A 15,123-nucleotide genomic window follows, 5' to 3' on the forward strand; every position below is an offset into this window, starting at 1 on the left:
GATGGCATCTTTACTTAATTTTTTGTTCATGACTCTTTCACTTTTTGAAAAGACAAATCTCCTTGGCTATCTCCAAGCTATTGGACCCACCAAGCTCTGCAGCAACTTCACAAATGTTCCCTCACTTAAAAGATAACTGATACCTAAGTGGCCTTTTGATCCCTTATTTCAGGTTGCTACAGGCCGTCCTCTGCAGAATCATTTTGTGATCTCTGTCATCAGTCCCTGGGGGGCTGTAAGTTTCTTATAATTGTTTCATAGTGTCAGCTGCTTTTTCTGTAGCAGTCGAACTGGCTATAGTATTTCTCTTCCTGGAGTTAGCATACTTCCGCACCCATATAGCTGTTTCCCTTGTGTCCAATTCAGTCTTTTCTATTAACTGTGCCTTAGAATTTTAATGTTCAAGCCTGTTTCCTGATTTAGGTAAGTCTCAGTTAACCAATTATATCATATTTCTCCTTACACATATGCGGACCACTTGCAGGTCTCTGTTTCGTATTGCCTTTAGATCTGCCTAGATTTCTCATGTGAGATATGACCATTCTCTCTCCTGTTTCTGCAAATCTCTCCTAAACAGATATGTCAGCAGTGTCTTCATTATTTGAACCCTTCTGGCCCATGGAGAGAGCACAGGGATTCTCTCCATGAATGTCCCTATAGGATGCTGTGCTCACTGGCCAAGGGGATCCATAAAAAGTGCTTGAATGTTTGAATCCCACCAGATGTCTCTATGAGTTGACTTCATGCAAAGTCAAAAGGGTTACTGGTTAGCATGCAGCCATATTTAACAGAAAAAAAATATATCTTAAAAGGCCCTATGGGAAACCATTCCAAATTACTTTAAATTATGTTTGAAGCCACCAAGGAAATAGGAGTGTCAATTCAGTTCAGCTCTGGACTTCATGGGCATAAATGCTATTCCCATAGGACTCATAGGATGGAAGGTTCCCACATTTGGTCATCTGCTGCCACATGAACCTGTAATCCCTGGGATGGCATGGGGAATGGCTGCATGGCACTAAGCTTAGTTGTGTAGGAATTTGAATTTTACACCCACTTTTGCCACACAGTTCCTACATGGTTTGTGACCTCCTGAGAATGTGTCTCTGTGGCAAAAAGAAAAAAAGCATACTGATAAAGAAAACAGAAATAATTGTGCCCCAATTTGGTATGAATAGCCTGAGAAAGACCTGCAGAGCCTTCTGCACTTGCAAAGCTTTCTCATATTCAGGGTATTTTTCCCATTGTTATGTTCACAAGCCAACACAGCTATGAGCACCAGATCTGTTTTCTCATTAATTCCACTAAAACCCACTCAATGGGGAGCAGCATTAAGTGTTTTCTTCTCTCCCTGAGAAAGTGGTGCCAAGATGCTAAGCAGAGCTGTGGCAGCTGTGCTTGCTCCCTGTGTCATCCCTGCTGTGCTGCTCTGGCCCAGGCAGCAGGCAAAACTTCAGGCTGTTTCCTACCAGGAAGGGCTGACATTCATGAGAGTGGGATCTTGTCTGTTGTTATCTGTTAAGAAAAATACCAAGTGAATAATCACAACTGCACCAAGGGCGTCTTCAAATTCCTCTACTCCATCTTTCTCCAAGTTCCAGAAATCATAGAGGAGCAGCTCAGTTGCTTTGCCCAAACCTTTTCAGCCTGATGAGCATCCTTAGTTGTCCGGTTTGGGATACTCAAGCAGACTGGTCTTATTTTCAAAAATGGCACAGGGCTCATAGGAATCCTGTAGAATAGCTAATATTATGTATTTTCTGGGATTATTGGATAAGCTAGTGTATGAATGGATAAAACTTTTTTTTTTTTTTTTTTTTTTTTTTTTTTTTTTATAATTATCAGTTCTAATTGGAAGTTTGCTGGCATATGCTTCACCAGCATGGTTAAACTCATATATCTTTTTTTTTTTTTTCTTTTTTTTCCAAATATACAGTGTAATTGTGGAAACTGCAAATGCAGCTCATTGTGCTCTGCTAGAAATACAAGCATTTCACAGCTAAGCAGTTTTGCACTTACCTAGTGAAAAAAGCTGTAGGTGTTGAAATTCTTCAGAGAAAATCCAGGTACACAACCATTACTGAAGTGCCTAACAATAATAATTTATCTTTTAATTGCTTGTTGTTCAAAGTAGCTTTCAAACTGACTCTCAGTGTCAAATTGTTTTCCAGAGAAACTAACAAATGGAAATAATACTATTTAAGGTAATGACTTGTGTCAAAATGAATTCGAAATGTCATTAGCTCAGGATTCATTTATGTCAGAAGAAGGATCCCATCCTGCAAGTTTTGTGCACTAAATATAGACTTATTTCAGATGGGATTTTTTGTTGGCCAAGTGACATGAGGACTTATGACTTACGGAGTTAATAGTACACAATCTTGAAAAAAACACTATGATCAGAAAGGGTTAAAGTATCTTTTCCTGATTTCTGACCTAATATTTTACTTCATCCTATAGGTAGCACTCAAAACAAATCACGTTAACAGGTTTCCCAAAAGCGGTCGAATTACACCATTACTTAAGAAAACCCCTGGGTACATGCGTGAGCATTATGTGCTATATCAATGCGAAAAGACAGCAAGCAAGATTGAAAAAGCTATACTTTTTATTTTGCCAATGAATCTGTTGCACTTTGCAATGTTTAAGTGGGCTTACACAACATAAACATTTGGGACATTTAACATATCAAGCTCAAATAAAAATGACACGCAGATCGTTCACTTCTGAAGCTGCCTTGTGTTCAGTTATTGGAACACTCCATCCCTGTGGTTTCCGAAATATTATAAGTATATATTCCAGATTAAACTTTCTATTTTCCTCAAGGTAGGGTTGCTTTTCAGCCCTCAATGGCTTGGTTTTTGCCTAAAGAATCAGGTCCTATCAGCAAAATCAAAGGCGATTACACAGCTCAGTAGTCATTTAGGATTTCTGTGGCTCAATTAAGCATGTATAGCATGCCACAGCCACTGAGACTCTGTTTATTCAGTGAAAGTGCTCCGTAATTTATTTAAAATAATCCATCTTTAACAAATAAAGAGGCCATTGACTGGCCATCGCTGCAGGCATCCATTTAAATGCTGCCTTCTTGATGGTCTGTTTTGCTGGTTTAAGTTAAATACCTGACAAAAGTGATTCAGTTTTTTAGAAACAAGATTTGTATGCATGATGTTTATTTTCTTTTACACAAGTAATCAGTTAGAACTTCTTTGTAACAGATTGACCATTAAAAATGATTAATGTTATTCACTCTGATAATAACGGATTCTGCCAGCTGTGTGTGTGTGTGTGTGCAGGCGCGTTTAAAACTGCTCAGGAACTGTGTCTTTATGACACTTTGCTAATCGTGTTAGAACTATTACTGTATACATATGTTGAAAATTAGATTAGATGTCTAAAGCAAGTGACAAAAACTCTTTTCTTTTCCAACATACAATTTTTTTTTAATTATTATTTTTTGTATTTTTCTTTTCCCACTTGACTATTTCAGAAATGAATCATTCGTCTAAGCAACACCAGCAAGCTGCCATGAAGACTTGCCAGTACCAGTGGATCTTCTTTGAGCATCAAACAGTTGCAGTTTAAGTCCCTGGTAAGTGCTGTTACTTGTAGCACTGGAACATGACCAACTCAGAAGAAGCTTTTTCTCTGTAACAAGAAACAGCCATTAAAAACTGTCCTGGGAATAGGGCAAAGTATGGTGCTAAATTTCCAGTGGAAAGGCAATAGAGAAGGCTATTGGTTAAAGGACTGCTTCTTAGGGTTAAGGATAAATAAAACTCTGGTAGCCACAATGGCACCTCCTGTCCAGCAGCCACACAGTATAGCTGTGTCTTGTCCTCTTTTCAGACTTAAAAAAAAAATAAAAAAATACACACACACAACCTCACCAAGAACAACGCCAACCTTAGAGGAGGTGAAACTAAGCTGTTTGTGTTATTCAATAATGGCTTTTTAATGGTAGTTAAACAGAATCATGGACAGCACTCAATATTTCTTTGTGTAAGCATCTATAGAGAATATGTCACACGTTCACAGAAGAGTTTTGAAGTCAGAGCAGCACATATGCTTTGTTGTATTAAGTTTATTCTCACGTTATTTTTTCTTTTTGCTAATTTACAGAATCCCTACTGATTGTTCATTTCCTGATTAAACAGGAATCATTTATGAATGCATGTTTGGAAAATGCCTAATTCTATTTTAAACATGAAGATTTATTCAAGCCCTGAAGAATAATGCATTTACAGTCCTATAGGTTGTCATGTGTTTATATGGACCTTTGTGGTTCTCATAGATGAAGAAAGCAGCTGGTTTCATTCCCCATTTGAGCTACACAGGACAATCTAGTTGGCATTCTAGTTCATGCTAGAAATAAGACACAGAAACAGCGATTATATCCATCATGAGGCATTAATACTCATACCAATTTGCCTTTCATTTTTGTAGTTAATCACCATTATAGGACTGGAGTCATGGAAGAGTAGCAAAATCTGCCTGCCTGATAGCTGGATAGCTATGGCCTGGCTCAGATGGCCTAGCTAAAATTTACAATGCTTTTATAAGGAGTTCTAATTTATTTTTAGTTCAGAGTTTTGTCACATCTTTTAAGATGGTTGCTGGACTTTGTCTAGTTCCAATGTTCAGGCACTATCTTGTGTTCAACATGAAGTTGAGAAAATTATCGTATTTTGAGACATTAGCTGAACCAGCATGGCAGCCCCACAAACCAAATGTCTATCTCTTCAGTTAGGACTCATGATTATATTGATGCCTGTGGTTCAGCTGTAGCTGTACAGATAAAACTGTAGCTGTGAGGAGGTAACAGGACCTTATTGTCACTGGGGTTAGATGGTAGAGGAAAAAATCACATATTCTAAGTCAGAGTGTTATGTGGTTATGTTTTTCTGTCCACATTCAGGGAGTTTCACTTTTCTGTTATACGTGCTGGATGTTGATATTGAGTTAGGTTCTGGAAAATTTGACTCATCACTGGGGAGTTTTTGTGCTCCTACGGCTCTGCAGAAAAGCCCAGGATCCTGCTGGACTCCCTGCTAACATTTAACTCTCTGTTCAACTCTTTGACAGCATGAAACACCTGAGAATGACATCTCCATCTCATCAGCAAACACAAAGGAAATACAATAAGGAACACGGAGGTGGAGGGTAGCCTGAAACCTTGCCTTGCTATAACACTAAGAAGTCTTACTGTCTTACTTAGGACTGCAAATAGGTATCCAGTCCTCTTATTAGTGCTAGTGTCTACTTTAAAAAAAAAAAGAAAAGTCAGCAGAAGCAGCCTTCTTTCTTCTGAAGTACAAATATGGATGGTAATGGATGCTGGAGCATTTGCCTAGAAAAATGCTAGTCTGTGTCCAGTGCTCTTCTCTACCTTGGAGGGTGCCCACACAAGTTTTCTATCCAGAGGAGGGTGATCTGTTCAAGAGGTGTTATGTGGATGGTATCTGAATACTGATCAAGTTGAGGCAGGAAACGGCTATGCAGCTCTTCAGTTTGGAGAATGTGTGAAATGGGCCTCTTTTAAGAGCTTCCAGGTCACCTAGGGGGGCAGCTGGAATATTTAGTTGCCTCCAGTTTTAGAAGAAAGGTGAACTTGTTCAGCTGCAATTTAGGATTCAGGTACTGGATTCCTGCTTTGTGCAAACTGTTCTTTGATCTCAATGGCGATTGGCCCAGTAATGTTTCCTTCAGGGTTTAGCACAATGAGAAACTGAGGTACCAGATACTGCTTTAATTGCCTAAGGTCACATGAGGCAATGGGGGAAACACACATACAAAAGTGACCTAACTCCAAGCCTCATGTCCAAAGTGTGGGATGACGCTGCTGCCCTTAATGGGATCTTTGTTTGAGTGATGAAATGTAGCACCCCAAGAAAAGGTAAGAAGACATTAAGAACACAGATTTCCTTTGCACTTAAAACTCAGAATGTTGCTTTTCATTCATAGTGGTGCAAATATGAAGAGTGGTGAGAAACCAGGGAGAACAGGGACCATAGAGCTGGAGCAAGCCTGTGGGTATACATGGGGAAGAGAAACAGAAATTATGCTGTATGAGGCATTGGAGGCCTTCCAAATATTTTTATTCATTATTACTATTTTTATGTGAAAGGGAAAAACCTTCCAGGCCTGGCTGGTTTGCCTCAGGCAGGGATTTTGGCCATTTCTAGTCCAAATCCATGTTTGAGTGTGTGTATGTGTGCAGGGTGCTTGCATAAAGCCCAGAATGTGCAGCTTTTATCTGCTACTGCTCACATCTGCTTATTCCACCCTCCCTGGTCAGTGCAACAAGCATTTCATTTAACCATATGACCTTCAAATTCCAAAGTTACTAGTGTTTTTAGAAGAGAATTCATTGGATAGAACTTTTTTATTGAAACACGTGTAAAAATACCAAACTAAGTGATTAAAGAACATTTTAAAACTGTTTTTTTTTTTTTTAAATAAAAATATGAAAACTCCTTTTATTACATCAGCTAGGGAAAAACTGCTGATTAAAAAAAAAAGTTAACATTTCATTTGAGGTTACGATACTTAGAAGAAAGCAAGAATAAATGATTCTGTGACATATTCAAAAAAATTAAATTTAACACAAAATGTTATTGAGACTTTTTCAGACCTGCCCAAAGTGTGGTTTGATAGCCACTGTGTGTTGACACATTATTTACTGAGATCTTTCAAATCAAAAAAAATATAAAAAAATCTTATCTTTCAAAAAAAATTTGATCCCGTATATAAGTTGATTGAATTTTTCATTTGTTGAATGTTACTTGGTTACTGATTTTTGACTTCTTATGCTCTAACTGTAAAACTTCAGAGGTACTTAAACTTTACTGATACAGTTCTGTTATCGATCCACAGTAATACATCATCTATATTGTTTTGCAGAAGGGCATGCAATGCTTTTGCAAGAAAAGCAGGTAGATTTTACGTTTTCAGTGGTTTCTCATAAAATGAGGGAGAGAAGGGAATCTCCTTTTGTTAGTCTTGTTTACAAAGCACGAAACAACTGAAGAGGGTTTTACCTAAGCTTGACCTTGACTTTGAGTTTTATTTTATTTTTGTTTTGATGTTAATGTCATGTGGATTTTAATCAACACATATTTCAGCCACTATGTCTAAAATTGTATCTTAAAATGATTGTCACCCTTAGACTACCAGCCTAACAGGTGTAGTGCTTATGTCCCCAATCTGACTCTGCAAGAGAATAATTGTACTTGGTAAAAAAGCTCCTTGTAATTCTGATTAATACAAAATTCAGATTTTTTGTTGTGTTTTGTTAAATAAAAGTTGCCTAATTCCACAAAGCATGAGGTGAATGCAACAGAGAAAGAAAACCAAAGGCTGACTTCCTGAAGACCTGAGGTGCTCTGGATGACATGCTCCTCAGATCTGCCCCAGGTGGGAGAGGTGGGTGCTGCAAAGCCGGCTAATCTTGGTAATGCAGACTACTTTACTGATTACAATGCATTACGAGGGCTTGCAGCTCCTGCTGTCAACTCTTCTTTGCTCCTGGGTGGGCAAGGACTGGAAGTCAGCTGCAGTTTCAATACCCACCCTGTGGTGAACATAAGTGAGGCAAATGGGGGACCCGTGAGGCCTTGGAAGGCCTGGCTGGTCATGTGCACTTTGGTTCTGCCAGACCATGGGCACAAAAGGGTGGTAGCTATTGCTGTGAATACACATGTGGATATGGCGTGGTAGCTGCTGCTGCGTGCAGGATGTCTTAGAAAGTGTCCACTGCTCTGATCAGACTTCCCATATGGAGAGCAATGGCTCTGGGGTGTCTCAGCAAAGGGACTTGCAGGTGTGAGTAGAGCACAGTGCTGGACACCTGGGGCTGGGGAAGGCAAAATGCTGCCATCTCCCAGGCAGCTTCAGAGCAATACTTTGTGTGATGCTGTGTGGCAAAGCTGTTGACAAGTAGGAGTGCACTTCAGGAACTTATTTTCAGTAATTTGAAAAAATACAACTGAATTCCTGCAATGATTTGGGAGTTGTTGTGTGGGCTGTCCATACAAAATAAGTAATATAAGGGTCATAGAATCACAAAATCACAGAATGTTGGGGATTGGAAGGGACGTTGAAAGATCATCTAGTCCAATCCCCCTACCAGAGCAGGAACACTTAGATCACATCACACAGGAGCGTGTCCAGGCGGGTTTTGAATGTCTCCAGAGAAGGAAACTCCACAACCCCCCTGGGCAGCCTGTTCCAATGCTCTGTCACGCTCACCATGAAAAACTTTCGTCTCAAATTGCTTTGGAGCAATTACTATTCCTGAGGTAGTTTTGAAGAAGAAAAATTTGTTAAAAGATGGTACCATATTTTCTAAATGATATAATGGGCATCCACACTTTACTGTTTGGCATTTCAAATCATACTACATAATAAAAATACCAGAACTCAAGGTATTCTAATAACATAATCTACTAATATTTTCTTAAGGATAGCAAACAAAACTTAGGGTTGTTTCCTATACCATCTGTGAAAACTTTTTTTTTTAACAGAAAGTAAATGTCTAAATTTTATAAACATTAAGCAGAAGAAAAAGCATGTGCCAGACAGTGAGTATTTGATTGTGGTATTCCAAATAATATCAGTACCAACTGAAATTTTCTTCTTTACTCATTTGTTATTATCTGTTTCAGTGCTGGAGATGGCATTCATGATATTTTTTTTCATTTGTCAACAATTCCATTACACCTCCACTGTCCATACTGTGTGATGATGCTTTTCCTCATGTCACATTGCTGTGTCCTGGATGCGGCATCCAGCTTTTGCTAATCTACAGGCTGTTTTCTCCGTGTGAAACAAGACTGGCAAGGAACAAAATGCTCTACAGGGATCACTTGTTTGTGTGTAGGAATGAAAATTCACATTACTTCCTTCAGTCCTGGTGGATTTTATTGCAAATCCACCTCCTACCAGTAGCATTTTCTGTTGTTCAGTTGTGTACATGAGAAGGCCCTTCGTGCTTTTCCTAGCGCATCTCAAACTTTGGAAGAAGTGAAGGCGAGTTTGGGGACCAAATCCCGTGTTCATCAAAGACCTTAAAACTAAATAATTCTGAGGGCTGCAGGGAGCTCTGGGTTCCCAGGGGGCCAGGAGTGGCAGGGTTCCCTGTGGTGGCAGGTCAAGGCCTGGAAGCCGGGGCCTGTGCCACAGCCAAAGCCAGGACCAGATCAGGCCAGGCTTACCAGTGACACCTCCCTGTGGGAGGGACAGATGGAGGCCAGGCCTGGACAGAAGTCCTCTTCCTATAATGGCCTCTAATGCACTTTTCTCTGCAGCAACTCACAAATAAGGACCAGATTTAATAAGAGAAAATACATATGTGTGGCTTTTATTTTTGTGTTTTTATTATCTTTTATTTATTTATTTATTTATTTTTTTGCTTTGATGAAACACAAGGAGAGATCCCTTGGATTTAGTCTTATGAATTAATTTTCTGGGTCTTCTATAGTGTTTCTAACTGAAGGGCCTGGAGTGCAATACCCAGATGGAGTCCTCCATATACACAGGGCAAATGAAAATTGATTATGATGGGTAGTTAGATGATTTTTACTGTCTTTACTTTTTCCTGAAGTTTGCAAACCAGACAAGCCTTAAAACATTTAGGGAAGGGCTGATTTGTGAAGCAGATAGCTCAAGGCCTAGTGGTGTGATTAGCTACATGTTTTGTATGAAAACAAAGTATATCATATGTAAAGAGAGCCTGGAATAAATTATCCCAAATTCATCAGTAACTTTGGTGGACGATCTGTCCTGCTGAATGTTTCCACATCTTCTGGGGAGTCTTTTAAGCTGCATAGTTATGGAAACTTAAGACAGTGTTGCAAAATTGTACATGGCTATTTATCCAACAGTGGTATTATTTTTAATAGCAGAGTAAATTACGAGAAGTTATTGGGTTCTCCAAATGCAAAATATCATCATCATGAGAAAGGCAGGAGGCACAGCATTTGTGCTTTGCTCATCACAGCTAAATAAGCAGGAGCTAAGGTGCTAAGTTAGCTAACTTAAATTTGATTTTAACCTAAACTGTGACCAATGAACTGCTTAGGTCTTCTTATAGAGGGGTTTTTTGGAAGGAAGAGAAATTTCTTTCTCTCTCTCTCAAAACCCTACTGCCAGCCATCTGTTGATAATTATTGTCCAGTCTCTGCTGAGAATTTGTGATATTTAATATTTCCTCACCACTTGAACAAATAAGTGATAATAACTGCAAGGTACTCGGCCACAGGAGTAGAAAGGCGTATAACATAAAAGATTCAGTGTAAACCTTTGTTTTTGAAAACAACACAGTCTTCTATCTGTGATTAAAATAAAACTGAGTTCTTGAGGACTTGGAAAATAGATGCCATGGGTTGCACAGGTAAAAAACACAAAAAACTCTGGAAATAAACACAAACAAACAATTAGCAGAAAGCTTAAAAATTATCCACTCCTGTATATGTTTCTTATTATCCCTTCTCATATAAAATGTTGCACAATCTATTTATTTGTGTGTTGAATATTTAGGGCAGGTAAGCAGAAGACATCTTCTTTACAAAGTTTATTTTTATATATTGTCAACAGTTTTATAGTTACATTGAGCCCCACATGGTAGGAGTGATGGAGAGCAGAGTTCATTATATCTGCTTTTAAGAACTGTCTATGAACGTGTACAAGAAGCTGTCTGTAATTGCTTTTCTGTCTTTTTTCTTCAATTATATTAATAATAGATGCTAATAAACTACATCTCAGCAGATCTGATCTATTAGAATGCATGTTTTATGATTTTTTTTCTTTTGTTTTGATTTTCTTCAGAAGGTTCATTGGCTACAAACCCAAGTGCCCCCAGCTCAAAGCTAAAGAGGTTTGTAGGAAGTCTCAGCTGCAGCCACCTCCATCTGTAAGATAGTTTCTCGAGCAGCTGCTCTGGAGCCTTTTTCTGCTCGCACTCACCTCCGCCGCCTGTTTGCAGGCTGATCTCCATGACCCCATGGATAAATGGCAGACTGGAAAAAAAAAAATGCAGGAATGCTGATTTTTAATCCTTAGTTGAGTATGCATTTCATATAGTTGCCAGGTGCTAGTACTAAACCCCTTCTCCCCAATAAAACTTGAAATTTTATGGGTGTTTCATTATCAAATAGAAAATAAAACCACTGAACAGGAAATAGTAATTCTTAAAGGTTCATGCAAAATCAATTATATTATCCCCTGATAATGAAAAAGGAACTACAGGTCCATGATGCAGGCTGAATTTCTTAACAAATACAAAAGATACAGCACTTCTTTTAAAGAAATTTATTAACTAATATGATTTTTATAAGTTGTTTATGTCACTGAACATTCACTTCCCATTTGTAAATCTTTTTCTCATTGTTTTAAAAAGATGTACAAATACAAAAAAGCAACCAAAACCCTGAGGCTACCTTTTGGCCATAGACTGGGTCATTTTTTCTATATCTGTTTTTCTTGATTGTGCCAAAGGAGGAAAAAGTGAAAGGTGTCTGGGACATTATGAAAAACTTTGCAATAAAATAAGTAGGAATAAAACAGGGAGATGGCCTGATCACGGGAGGCTAGTTTTAGTCCATGCTACCTTTTCATTTTTTCTGTTGGAATGTAACAAATATTAACTGCTACTGCTCTGCTGTACTTCATTACATAAATATTTGTGTAAATTCACACTGTGAATATATGAAGTGCTTTGATGGGCAAAGAGGAGAGTTTCCCCATGTGCTGTTTTCTTCTTTAAATGAAGCAGCGGCACTGTATGTACTGACCGAACTTTCACACTCATGCTGTTCCACATCAGCTTGAGTTCTCAGTTCTATTTTTTTCCCTCTTCATAGCTGGTTTACTTACCAAAAACAGTCTGTTGCAAAACAGCAGTTCGCAAGTAAGTCTTCCAAGCCAGCAATATGATATTTCAACTATTCCTTTTGAAATAAGCTGCTGATCTGGAGGCCTTTCTATACCCCACATCCTTTATAAGAGCAATTAATACACTATGTTAAATGCCAAGAAAACTGTACTCTTTCTGGCCTGTGGTATCTCTAAGCCCTCAAAGAAGAAAGCATTTGGATCTGGGGGAATTTTAAGTATTCTACTATTCTCTGGTTCTATTAATGAGAGGGTTTAATTTTAATTTTAATTTTTATTTTTTTCTGTTTGTGTCTGTTTTTCAGACTTGTTAGTGGCACTATGCATGCAGAAATCAATGGGGAATTTTGTATTAAAGAAAGTATTTGATTATAGTTGCACATATACTGAATCTGTCCCTATCCCTCTGCTCCTACAATAATCTTAGTAAATCTTAGTTATCAATAAAAAAAAAAAAAACTTTCATTTGTTGTATAAACATTGTTGTAGCTATGGTAGTTAAGGATGTTAGAGAAGTATGGCACATAGAAGGAGGAAATATTGGCATAATAAAAGGTGTTACCTTCTCTTGCAAGCCTTGCTTCTTTATTATGTAAGTTGACAGACCCAGAAACTTTCATTAGATCACTTTTATGTGGTGCTGATTCCAGTTCCTCTTGCAAATCAAAAAATGAATTATGAATCTTGAATAAATACAGGTTTCCCTCATTTAAAAAATAAATAAATAAAAAAAATAGATCTATACTACTTTTATAGTATTATTATCTTTCACTTGGCATTAAACCAGCTGAGTTAGTCAGTATGAAGAAGTACTTAAGGGATTTAACCTTGTTTTCTGCTAATATATTTTGTTTCAGCGGTTCATAGTTTTCAAATTTGTTCACTCATTGGAGTAGTTTTAGGAAGTGCATCAGTAATGTCCTACTAGGTGTCTCCCAGATGTACAGCCTAATCTTTATGCATGAAAAGAGTTTTGAAGAAATTGTTATAGTAATGTATATTTTAAAACTGAGAGGGTAGAAATAGGAGGTCTTTGTTTTCTAATTTTTTTTTCCCATGTCCAAAATCCCGTATACTGCAAAGCACTGTGATATGGAATGGAGCTATTGATGTCTAGATTTTAAAATAGTTTAAGAATGAAAACAGTTGGGATTTTTCCTGACTATGAAGATATGAGCCAGATCTAATGGCTACCTGCCAGATTATTGGAGTTATTAGTGTATTTTGAACATTTGTTGTGACTTTCCAAAAAAATTGAAAATTTTGAAGTGGTGATTGACAAAAATTACAGTCAGATCTAGATAGCAGCAAACAATTTTTTTTTGTTTTTTAAGCCTTTGGTTAAAATAAAACAAATCAAAAGTTTTGATGCAAATTACCTGTATAGAATACTTTAATATATATCTCTAATAGTCTGTGTCTCTGCTGCACAGTAGCTGGCATTGCCAGGTTCTGTGGTTGTTACAGACCTAGATTCCAGTATTTACTGGAATGTATCTGGATCTTCTCAGTATTAAGGGCTCATAGAATTCAGTCCTCAAGTTTGGGCTAATTGTATTTAGTTTCCAATACATTAAACCTCTTTCTCCCCCCCTAAAGATTTTTAGGCCTCACTGGCAGATGTCTATACTGTGAAATCTAGAACGCTTCCACCTCTTGGTGAGTGAATTCTGTCCCGTTCCTTAAAAAACTGGACAACTTCAACTCTTGACTTCATGGAAAGGAAGCTCAAGAAGAGTGGCCAACAGGGGTCACTAATGTGGTCAAGCAGAGGAACAGAATGTAGAACATGCTGTGGGAGAAATGTTATGCCAGTTCGACATTACTATAGTTCATGTGGGCATGTGTGGAAAAGTGGTCCTGTAATAGCTCTCACATCATCCAATAGTTTTATGTGGTGAGTTGACCCCAGCCAGCAGCCAAGTACCCACACAGCCACTCACTTACTCCCCACCCCCTTGTGAGATGCATGTGAGAATGGGAAGAACAGAAATGAGAAAACTTATGAGCTGAGATAAAGACAGTTTAATAAGAGAAGGAAAAATGAAAACAAACAGCAAACAGAAACAAACAAAAACCCCAAACAACAAATGACTCAAATGCAGTCTCTCACTTCCTCCCATACACAGACTAGTGGCCAACCAGTCTCTGAACAAAGGCTACCTTGGAAGACAAAATCTTCCACCTTTTCTTCTGCTGCCACACTTTTATTGCTGAGCATGGCATTATACAGTATGGACTATCCCTTTGGTCCATTCAGATCAGAATACCCAGCTGTTTTTGCTCTCAGTCTCTTGTGTACCCTCAGCATACTTTTTGGGTGGGGGATGGAGGGAGTAGGGAAAAGAGAAAGCCTTGGTGCTGTTCAAGCACTGGTCAGCAATAGCCAAAATGCTGGTGTGTTATCAACACTGTTTAGTTACAAAGCCAAAACATAGCACTGTCCAGGTTTCTATGAAGAAAGTTAATGTTATCCCAGCTAGACCTAGTGCAATTGACCTGGAATTTGGACACCAGCTGAGGTAGGTATGTCAGATTGCCCCGTTCTGAGCTACCAGGGAATACTGGAGACACTGTGAAGATGGATTTAGGTTTGCAAAATTCAGTATAGCATAAGAAAAAACTCCTGGGATATATTTGAGGAAACTAATATTCTGTACTTTGAGCTAAGTTTGAAAAGTGGGTAGCAAAGAAAAAAAAAGATTAAATACATTTTTGAATTGTTGCTCATTGAATCTAGCATCCAAATGTGTACTTAAGGAATTTTAGGTTTTCTGAAAAAAAGGAGTATTCAATTAAATAAGTAGGTGGCAATGCAAACATTATATAATCAACTTAATTCTGTTTTCTAACTTCGGTGTTCAATATTGAAGGCTTTCCAGTATTATTTCAGGTAGTTACATAGAAATTATGTTTATTAAGCATTTTGATAGGCTTGAGTTAAATTCATGGTTCTAGAATGAAAATTATGTTTCCATAGCAGGAGATAATCATGCAAATGTATATTTAGATGTCAAGAAAAATCTGATTAAATAGTGCAACCTTAGAGTCTTAGGAGAAATATTAATACTTTTGAACATCCTGCTACAAAGACAACTAGTGTTCTTTTCAGCAGGACAGATATTAGGGAATAATTTCAAAATTTTACATAGCTTCTCACTTTTGGATGATAGAGTATGTCAACTCCTAATACAACTGGTAGTCTTTTTGAGACTAATTGGGGGTGATTAT

General features: G+C 37.9%; 1 long non-coding RNA gene across 1 annotated transcript in view; it reads left to right on the top strand.

Moving 5' to 3' along the window:
- Positions 1-1,012: 1,012 nt before the first annotated feature.
- LOC308194270 overlaps positions 1,013-15,123 on the top strand; it is a 31,376-nt gene continuing 17,265 nt past the window's right edge. The window contains exons 1-3 of the long non-coding RNA XR_013950412.1: positions 1,013-2,066; positions 3,491-3,592; positions 5,086-5,156. This is a non-coding gene — a long non-coding RNA (uncharacterized lncRNA). The remainder of the gene's footprint in view (positions 2,067-3,490; positions 3,593-5,085; positions 5,157-15,123) is intronic.

Source organism: Anser brachyrhynchus (assembly GCF_964034855.1).
Source record: "Anser brachyrhynchus genome assembly, chromosome: 4".
Taxonomy (NCBI): Eukaryota; Metazoa; Chordata; class Aves; order Anseriformes; family Anatidae; genus Anser; species Anser brachyrhynchus.